This window comes from Coffea eugenioides, chromosome 3 (assembly GCF_003713205.1).
Source record: "Coffea eugenioides isolate CCC68of chromosome 3, Ceug_1.0, whole genome shotgun sequence".
In the NCBI taxonomy this organism is placed as follows: domain Eukaryota; kingdom Viridiplantae; phylum Streptophyta; class Magnoliopsida; order Gentianales; family Rubiaceae; genus Coffea; species Coffea eugenioides.
In genome coordinates this window covers 10276288-10287327 of record NC_040037.1, presented here as the reverse complement: position 1 = coordinate 10287327, position 11040 = coordinate 10276288, and the positions used below count along the sequence as shown (strand labels likewise).

Here is an 11040-nt window from a genome sequence, read left to right as displayed (position 1 = left end):
TTTTCATAGTTGCACATAATTAACTTTTTTTTAATAATGCTTAAGCTACAGAATTAAGTTGAAGCTAAATCTAATATTACATGCCCAACCAAGCTTTTTCTGAGATTCTTCAATTTACATCAACTACTGGTACCAGTCCCAGCGGCCATACCAGCATTCTAAATTCAATCCCATTCCAATCCTCTATGAAAATCTTAGCAGCTCATCATGCTGATCTTTAGGGGCGGGTACCCTGTGACCCGCCCATTTTTTCCTCGAGTACCCGAGGACAAGCGGAGCGGATTAGGATAAAAAAAATAGTGATCCGATATCTTAGGGTCGAGTCAGCCATTTGCCGTTCGGGGCAGGTACCCGACCTGTGCCCACTTCTATTTTTTAGGGCAAAAAAGTTAGGTGCCATTTATAATTAAATAAATAATGCGATTTATATTTATTTTTATTCCTAAAAAAGTAGGATCTGACCTGAATGGTATTCATTTTTTCTTCTAAAAATGTGTGATCTTATCCAATCTATATTTATTTATTACTTAAAAAGTGCGATATGACCTTTTTGTACATAAAAAAATGATTACATGTAAATCACGTGATGATTTCAGACTAAAAAGTGGTCAAAAATTTAGGTTGGAATTAAATTTTTTAAACTTTTTTTAGTTAACTTAAATTTATAAAGGACGTAAAATTAATATTTTCAAAATGAATGACAAAATAATTCATTTAACGAAATATATGAGATGTCTTGAACAATTTTTTCAACAAATTAATGCTCGAGGCCACTTTTAATCGGCACCGTTAAGCCAAACTTATATGATTTTTATAAAGAAGAACAATGTTTATTAGTGCTACATCTATCTTGTCGTGTAATGCTTTTCCCAAACTACCTATAATTAAAATGTGACTTTACATTGCCCACTACCGCAACCCGTATGTTCTTTATCTTTTTTCTCCGACAACATTATTTAATATTTTTTCTTCAAAAACTTTTTGATCACACGTGTTTTTTAATAGATTTTTATATATAATTGGTGGTACCAGTTTAATTTTGTCTACAAAAATTTAGATTTGTAAAGAGAGAAAAAGAAAAAAAAAATCTCCATTCATATAAACTAAAATGAAAATTTGCAAAGAAGAAAAATTATACTTTAGGTGTAAAATATCTACTTTTTTTTTATCAAATTTCAAAACCAGAAATTTATGTTACCGAATATTATCAAAATTTATTATATTTGATAAAAAGCTCGTTTGTGAGTGGTGAAATTATCAAATTTATGCATTATACTTGATAATGTTTAACTTTCATAATAATGAGTGTTACCTTGTTTAGGTGTTCTTATCATTTGCCCTTGAGATATAAATACAGCGTGCCAAAGTCACTAGCATACGTACCTGAGCAATTGCGCTACCGGAATCCGGTGTAAAGGTGGCATCATAAACGACCTCTTCTGAGTTCATGGACGTCAAAACTCTCGCGAAAATTTTCTTTCTCGTCTTACTTTCAACTTCATCCATCTCATCTGCAACATCAAGAACAATTTCCGGTACAACAAGTGAGTTGTGTAGTTCACAAATACCTTAAATGACAATTGATAGTTTAGTTTATCGTTCATGTTTGTTGTACTTTGGTTTTATGCAGACGAATTTAGGGGCAACGATACCCATGTTTCAGAGGTAAAGGTACACCCAAGTCCCATCTGGTCACCAAGATCAAGGGCAATGGATGTTCCTTCTCCAATCGGCTTTTGATGTTGATAATCCAAAATCAGACGAAACTTCAGGATTTGGATAGGGAGTTGCTTCTTTTTATTGTATTTTCTTTGGGCTGGGAGGTTGCTTCTTTTTGTGTTTATTTAATTTTTTTTTTGTTCTGTAAGTACTTTTTATTGTTGTTGATAAGCCAATATACAATTGGGTATGTCTAGTATCAAAATAATGTGAAATCCAAGAAATTTGTTCCCATATTTCCTAGTTTAATTTACCTTTTTTTTTAAAAAAAGAATTTTATGTAGTAGGAAGAGTATGGGATTTAAGTAGCGGGAAGGAAGAAAGGAGATTTTTTTTTTTTTTTTTTTGGATGGAGAAAGGAGATTTGAATCCAAGACTTTTAAGTCTTGGTGTTTCAATTTTAATCATTACATCAAGCTCTCCTCAACTAGTTTAATTTACCTAAAGAAAGCCAAGTTTCAATTTTTTGTTTGCTTGTTTTGTGGTTCATCTGGAAAGTGCTAGATCTGTTGATGGATGGTATTTCATAATCATCTATAATGCATACAAGATAGTGTACTTACCATGTTGATGCATTGTGATGACATAGGTAATTGAATTTACATGAAAGTGATGCCTATCTTGTTTAGTATTTGTGATAAACAGCTTTCTGGTTCCGTTGCGTGAGGAGATTGGCAAGTTGACAAAGTTGGTTGTGATGGAAATGGATAAAAATCAATTCCCTGGTAATATTCCGAAACATCTTCGCCAAAATGGAACACTCAACAACAGCCTCATACGTCCTATTCCTATTAAACTTGAAAATTACTCAAGCTTATTCAGAGTCGGATTCGATGGAAATCCGATAACTAGGAACCTGTCAAAGTTGTCTGATATCTATCCAAACTTGAATTTGATGGATCTTAGCAACAATGAATTCTATGGCAGACTTTCTGGCAAAAAGGGCTAGATGCCCAAACTTGGAAGCACTTTTGCTTGCAGACAATTTTCAGAGCTAGGGAACGTGTCTAAACTTCATAGTCTTGATCATTCTTCCAATGACTTGACTGGGGAAATTCTAAAGCAAGTTATGAAGCTGGTTTCTCTGCTAAAATACCTGAAGAAATAGGTTTGTAAAAAATCTGATTTATCTAAACCTGTCCTAGAAATTTTAAAAGATTGCCAACAATTGTTTTACCTGAACTTGAGCAACAACGATCTAAGTCAAATGATTCCACCCCAGCTAGGTGAGTTAACTCACCTTTCTATCTTGGATCCGAGTCATAATTACATCAGCGGAGAAATACCATGACAACCTCTCAGGTAATTAACAGGGTTATGTTGCACCAGGGAAGAATAAAATAAGGAGCTAGACTGGGAAAACGGGGTGCACATCATCAAAGGTGTCGCTCACACGCTATCTTACATGCATCATGATTGTTCACCTTCAATAGTTCAGCAAGATGTTTCAAACAACAATGTTTTGCTTGATTTAGAATACGAGGCTCGTGTTTCAGACTTTGGTACTGCTAAATTTCCTGCAGAAGGGCTCATGCAATTGGACTACTCTTGCTGGCATATTGGGATACATCGCAGCAGGTAACTAACAGGGTTATAATTTCTCTCTATTTTCAGGTATTAAGTGTATAGGTTTCACTGATAACATGATTTTCCATGCAGAGCTTGCCTATACAATGAGAGTCGCTGAAAAATGTGACGTTTATAGCTTTGGGGTCCTGACATTGGAAATAATCAAGGGGAAGCACCCCTGGTGAATTTGTTGCCCATCTGATGTCTTCAACAACAACTGGAGACATAGAATTGAAAGACTTGTTGGACCAGAGACTTTCGCATCCCACACAAGAAATTGAAAAGATCCTGGTATTCGTCCTCAAAATAGCAGAGGCATGTTTACATGTGAATCCAGAATCTAGGCCAACTATGCATATCATTTCTAGTTTGTTCCAAACCTATAAAATTGTACCCTTAATGCATCTGACAACCAAATTGAGCCGATTTAAAAATTGTCCAAGTCATGCTTCAGAGCATTTTATTGCAGCATTATTTGAGATAAACAATTGTTCTTTGTCTTTTTTTTTTTTTTGGAAATTTATCCAAAATAGTATTGTCAATCAAATGAAAAAAATTCACACCAAGGAGTTTTGAAGTATCAAACGTATACAGAATTAGCCCAAATAGACATGGATCCCAATCAGCAAAAGCAAAAAATTCCCAAACTGACTTTAAAAGCAATCTATCAGTCATCTTTATGGGTAGATGAAATAGATTTAGACCCAAATCAGCATAAGAAAACCCAAAAAGCCTTGGGGATTGGGCCTTGCTAATCTTCTCTATATGACACCACTTTCATTGGGTGTCGCCGGAGGACACTAAAGCCTGTAGGCCGATCCGATTTGGTGTTCACAACTGATATGGGAACTCAGCAGCAATTGGAAGGTTTTTAAGCGCTATTGTTGTCATCAAACCTGGCCCAAAGCATTTAACCTTGGACTATTGGATACATATGCTTTTTGCCAATTTTCCATCCACAAAAGTAGAACTCAACTTCATCCGAATTTAATCATCAGATCTGGCCTACTATTAAGCCGAAATATGAGAAGAATTGATGTCAAGAATAGAATGTATATTGGCCTGGTTATATTGCTAAATAAGAGTCTCTATTTCTTTAAAAAAAATTTTAGTCCAAAAAGGGTGGGATTTAAGAAGTGGGAAGGGAAAGGGGGATTTGAACTTAGGATCTTTATCTTTAGGTTAAAAAAAAAAACTCAAATTAAGTCTCTATATTTCATGTTTGTATCTATAATGAAAATAAAATTGTATTTTGTACATTTCAAAATTATTTTAAAAAATACTCATACTTCTAACTATTTATATAATATTTGTGATAAACTTGTCTCACGTTTTGCTTCATAAGCAATACTTCAATTTGTGAGAAAATGTTTAAAATTTGTTAAGGATGATATCCTATTTTTTTTTTCTGTTATAAAAGAACATAGTTACGATACATACAAAACTTCGATAAGTTTATGCATGTAAAATCCAAAGAAAATGAACTTAAACACTTTTATGTCTCAATACAACAAGGATAATAGTTAAAGTTGAAATTGTTCGTACTTAAAAAAGAAAGAGAAGAAGAAGTTGTTCTTACTATTCACATACACATTTATATGCACTATTTCGTTCTACTCATATCTTGGTGTGGAATTTGTTTTATCATACTTTAAAAAAAAATTATGATAAACGTATGTAAAATAATTAATATTATGATTATTCTGTATTTTACTAACCATGTTTCTCACAAACAAACACAGATAAATTCAAGTAAAAGGAACACCAAGTAGGACAGAAAGAGTATTGCTGCTAGTGTGTAAATCAGGCCCAAGCATCATTGACCAATATCCATAATCCATTTTGGTGTCTCATCCATTCCAGATAGAGATTTTGGAAAATTTCCCCTTCACCGCTGCCCTACTACTCTTCGAAATAACGCCAACAGGGAATATCTTCTCCCACACCACAACAAAACATGGACTAATTCAGAAAGGGTAAGTAGCATTAGCAACACATGTACAAAGTAGTGCGTGCATTTTCTTGAATCAAATTTGATCCCACTATCCCCAGACACAGCAGCATGTTCCTGATTTGACACCAGCTTAGTTTTGTGCATGTAAAATTCGTCTCACTCCCAAGAACAAAAGCAGATTGCAAGTAGCACATTATACTCTCCGTTTTGGGCTTTATTCATTTTAAACACGTTCTCGAGTATCTCTTCTACTAAAAGGTTACTCCACCTAAAACAAGAAAACGCTTCCAAGAGAAGATAATTCAAAATAAAGTGCTCTTGTAGGAGCATAAACTTCAGGTGGCTGAGACATTCATAAGGCATGCCTTAGTTGTCTATAGGTTAAAGGGCAAATTACACTTTACCCACGTGTGGTTTAGTATTTTTTTTTTTTACATAATCCCTCTATGATTTCAAAAGCTATACATAACTCCTTCATGATTTGAATTAAAGTGTCAAAATGAAGGAATTTGCAATCCATAACGGAGTCAACTAAAATATCAAAAATACCCCTATATAAAGTTGAAAATTATTTATTAACTACATGGGGTTATATATATATTGAAAATCATAAGGGGATTATATGATAAAACACTAAACTATAAGAGAGTTATATGGTAAAATATAAAATCATACTGGGTTAGAGTGTTATGCATATTATATTTATATATTTTAGTCACTTCAGTTATTTTAGTTTTTAAACAAGGGTAATTTAGACATTTTTTTAGGTTCTATTACGGATGATCATTTTCGTCACTTTGACACTTTAATCCAAATTATAAAGAAATTATATATAGTTTTTAAAACTAGAGAAGGTTATGTGGAAATTAGCTATATCACAGGGCGGTAAACTGTAATTTACCTTAGGTTAAATATGGACTTGTAGGAAGTTGATTGACGAATCCATGCAAGCGCATAAGGTCAATCATAGTGATAAATTACTTGGAGTATTTAGGGTCGAATCCACAAGGACAATTTAATTCTCTACTCTAATTATTCTAACAAAAATAATAAAATTTAAATTCAAGGAGTTGTAATTACTAACTAAGCAATAAAGTAATAATCAAATCAAGTCAAGTACTATTGAGAAAACAATAGATGCGAATTTAGGGTTTCAAGTTTTAATCCAAAATTTGAGTCAATTATCTAGTTAATTTCTTAACAAACCATGAATGCATCATACAATTATATTTTAGATTATCTCTCGATACATTTAAAGTGTGCCTAATTAAATCCTACGTCTCTCTTGAGTTTGCAAGTATTTAATTAAATCCTTTAAGAACTTTGGTGATATAAGTGCATTATACAAATCCTAACTTACTCTCGTGATTAACCTAAATATGTTTATCTATCTAGTGCACGACTGAATCTTGCTTCTCAATTTGATACAAACCCAAAAATCATGTCTATCGTGATCAAGCACAAACACGTAATTAAAATCAAGATAGATAAATTATAGCAAAAGATAAGAAATTAAACTAGAAAATGAATCAAATTTCTTCATAAAAATCCGAACGCTAGAAGTAAATTTAGTTTAGTTCAGCATAATTGGAAAATTAAAACCACGAATCCAAAGAGTTGCTACAAAGATAAGAAAAAAAATAAGAAAACTTCTCAGTTGCTCGCTCTAGTCCTCTCGTTGTGTGCTCCTTGATTCGCTCACGTTTGATCTTGATTTTTTAAGAATAAACTATGAAAAAAATGTTAGAACTAAACTAGGCTAATGTTTTCTAATCCTTTAAAAATGACGTAGAACACCCCTATTTATAGTTTCTTAAAGTAATATCCCAAACGGGGTAGGATTAGGTTTATTGGAATTGAAAAACAACGTTTCTGTGCATTTTTTTCAACGAAGACAGGCCCAAAATCTAGTGCCAGTCATTGGGATTAGAGAAACTCCAGTGTGAAGACCAAACTGATAATTAGCACGGATTATAACTGATCCACATAAAGATCACTAGGGATCCACGATATGGATCCTCTTTGAAGCCAAAAACTCTATCAACAAGGCCGAATCAGTTCTTAGTCGAAATATACAATTTATAACTCTATGAATTAAATTTTTAATGCCATACGAATCATGTCATTTGGAAGTCTGAACGTTGAGATATGTCCAAAATACTGAGAATTGGTCAAAAAATCATCAAAGCAAAATTATACTTCAATAATTTGGACTTTTGACCATGAAAACGTGAGAACCATACTTTAATATTTTCATAATAATTATAGAGCATTCTCTTAGTTTCAAAAGGAATCAAGAATCATCTCAATCCAATTTTGTAGTTCAAGTTATTGCCAAAATACTTTAAAAAGTCAATTTTGCCAAACCCCTTCCTCTTCGCTTTTCTTCTTCCATTGCTTTTTTGCACTACATTTTTTGTCCATTTTCTCTCCAATTAAGCCCTTCACCTATTAGAACAATATGAGAACAAAACTAGGTAGTTTTTATTCAAAATAAAGCTCAAATAAACTAATTAGCTAATAACTTATGCATACAAATGCACTACAATCTACGTCCTATCAAAAGTACATTCATCAGGAAGCCAAGTAAAAAGATTCAGGAGAAGAAGAAACTCCTTGGGACTTGGAAACTTTGATTGATGATAGTATTATGTTCCAAAGGAGCAAAAGCTGTTTATCTTAGTAAATTACGATCTTGAAATTTTTTATATTTTTCAGAGCTGTTCATAATTTTTTAGATCTATTGTATCTATTAAATTGCAAATTTATTATTTCTAGTGCATGTTTAACATCTCATTAGAATAGTGATTTAAATCAAATTGTGTTGAATGATTTTCAGCAATCTTTTAGTGAATTTTACTTTTTATTTAAAAAAGAATTAAGTTCCCAAGGAAACTGCTGGAGAAACTTTGGTGAATTGGGAATAGTACAAGACATGTACTAATAGCTTAGCTAGAATACAAAATCTCATCAAATAGTTGTAGGGATTAATGAGTGAACGGATTCCTGGCCTCAAATAATTTAATTGATTAAAGACCACATATTTGGCAAACAAATTTGATCATCAAAATCTAAAGTGTAAAGGGGCAAAAATATGATCCCCTTTAACGTAAAGTAGTAATAATAGTAAGCATGACCAATCAGCAAGCAAAATGTAATTTACCCTTGCACGTGTCAGGTCACGTAAGTGTGTAATGCAAATTGTACCTTTCAGACGACCCGCTGACTCCACTCAAAAAGTCTGTTCTTGTCTAGTGTCTCATTAACTGCTTCATTGGAAATCATGGCAGCTCAAATTGACTGAAATCTTTCAGCAACCTTCCTGAAAGTTCACGGAGGATATTTGGCTTGAAAAAAAAAAATGTAAATCTTGTATATATGTATGGCTCACACCATGTGTAGCCCCACGTCATTTTTTCACACTATGTGTAGGGCTCATAAAATTTTATTCTATAATTATACGTTATTGAAAGTGAGGCCCCGTTTGTGAATTTTTTACATATTTGTCTAAAACTTTACTGTAGTTTACTGTAGAAGTATGAAAAATTTTTGAAACATGTAAATTTTTGGATATTTTAAAGTATATAGTTTAAAAACTTTGAGAAGTTTTTTGAAGTTACTGTAGTTAAAATTATTAAAAAACTTGTAGCAAACAAATTTGACCAAAAACTTACTTGTCAAACGAGCCATGAATTACACCATGTATAAAGTGAATTACATCTTGTGTATTTTGTAAAAAACCAGCCCGAACGATTTTACTGACAACCGTTCGGGCTCGTGTTCCTTAGAAACCAGTGCGAAGAAGACCGTTAATATTTCTAACCATGCATGTACAGATTATTTAGAAGCAAACTCCTCTAAACCATCTTGAGGGTAAAGAAATCACGAGTTCTTTGGCAGTAGAAAAGAATATTTTCACTTTCATTTGGCAGTAGGTTTTTATTTTTTTTCTTTGTTTTTGTTTTTCTTTGTTCTTTTTGTCTATGACAAACAAAATTTCGTCATAGAATTACAATCATTAACTATTTAAGAATAAATTATATGAAAAGTATTTATTTTTTCTTTAGACTCATTTTTTAAAGCAATTTTCATTATATATAAAACCTAATTGTTTGCATCTATTTTGTGACAATCAAGCTACACTTCATATTGCTGCTAATCTTGTTTTCCACGAGCGTACCAAACACATTGAGATTGATTGTCACTTTGTTAGCGAATGGATTCAATCCAATGAGCTTTGTACCCATTTCATTCTTTCAGAGGATCAACCTGCTGACTTGTTCACCAAAGCGTTTGGTTTTAATCCTTTCCAACAATTGTTGTACAAGCTTGGTGTTTCGTTCATCCACACTCCAGCTTGAGGGGGCCTGTTCGCGTACTTCACCCTTATTTCTTATCTTGTTATCTCTTGTAACAACTATAAGATTAAGATAGAATTAGTTTTCGTATTCTTATATGATAAAGATAAAATTAGTTGTATGATTATGATAGAATTAGCGTAGCAGTACGTACGTTAGGCTAGAAATCTGCTATTTAATTTTCTATAAATTCTCAGTTGTACACAACACTTATAAATAGATGAATAAAATCGCCACCTTTTGTCATAAATGTAGAGATCATACTTGTCTCACAATATATTCAAGTTTTGAGACTAATTCATTCTTATCCAAACTCACTTGTTATTCCTTAATTTCCTTAAGATAATCAATATAACCATGAAGTGGTAAAGCTATTTTGAAATCTACAACATTAAAACTACACATAAACCAATACTAAGTACTAATTATACATTAAATACTTCCAAATAATACATTTACCGGCCCGACTCATCCTTATTGTCAGCCTTACTTTGACTAATCTTTATGAGGGTATAGCGCACATATTTAAGGTTGACAGAGAGTAAACTGTGACTATCTCCTAAATTCAGGAGGGCAAAGTGTCATTAACCTTGTTGTTAATTTTTTTTTTTTTTTTAGGTTCTCACATTACCTGTAGGTGCTATATGAGTAAATGGATTAGAGTTTCCGGGTATATTTTAGGTGAATAAATATCTTGGAAAACGTCTAAGGGAAACGTGTCAATCACAATAGCCATTAATATCTTGGAAAACGTCCAAGGGATTTAACTATTTGAATAGTGTCAATGCATAAATAAACAGACAGGTAATGATGATGACAACTTACTGGGCCGTGATGGGGTTGAAGTCTGACAATCGTTCCGGAAGGTTCAAGGTCATGATTAGGCCAAAAAAATTTGTGCGGCTCAAATCACTTCTTGTAATTCGATTTTCACGCCGTGTGGAATCCACAAAAATGTTGTTTTAGTATTACTCACTGTTATTTTATTGTTACACTTTGTATAGATGATGTTACATTATGTGTAAATGATGTTACACCTTTCGAAACGGTTATTCTGACAACCGTTCCAGCCCCGAATCCCCTCCACAAGCACACGATAACAGCCCGGCACAATACTGACACCACGCCGCCAACGTGCCATTGACTGTTGATTAGTTAAATCTGTGTTCAGTTTGTGATGAACACAACATCTGACCGTTCGAAGTCAATATTCGATAACTGGTATTTTGAAATTCATAAAACGTGTATAGAAAAAGAAAGCATAAAGGTGAGAAAGCAAGACAAATTGTAGGGCTTGAATTAAAGTCATTTTGCTTTCGTTTCAATATGGAAAGGAGAAATGGACTGCTTTTTATCTGCATCGAGAAAAAAAGGCTAACTATATATCAGGTGAAGAGAATATACGGGACTAAGGGTGGTCCAAAATTAACTATGGAATTA

At 32.9% G+C, this 11040-nt stretch overlaps 1 long non-coding RNA gene across 1 annotated transcript; it reads left to right on the top strand.

The window, feature by feature from the left end:
* Positions 1–1406: 1406 nt before the first annotated feature.
* On the top strand, positions 1407–1867 carry LOC113764464. The gene is made up of 2 exons (XR_003467621.1): positions 1407–1544; positions 1631–1867. It is a non-coding gene; the product is annotated as an uncharacterized LOC113764464 (long non-coding RNA).
* The last annotated feature ends 9173 nt before the right edge of the window (positions 1868–11040 follow it).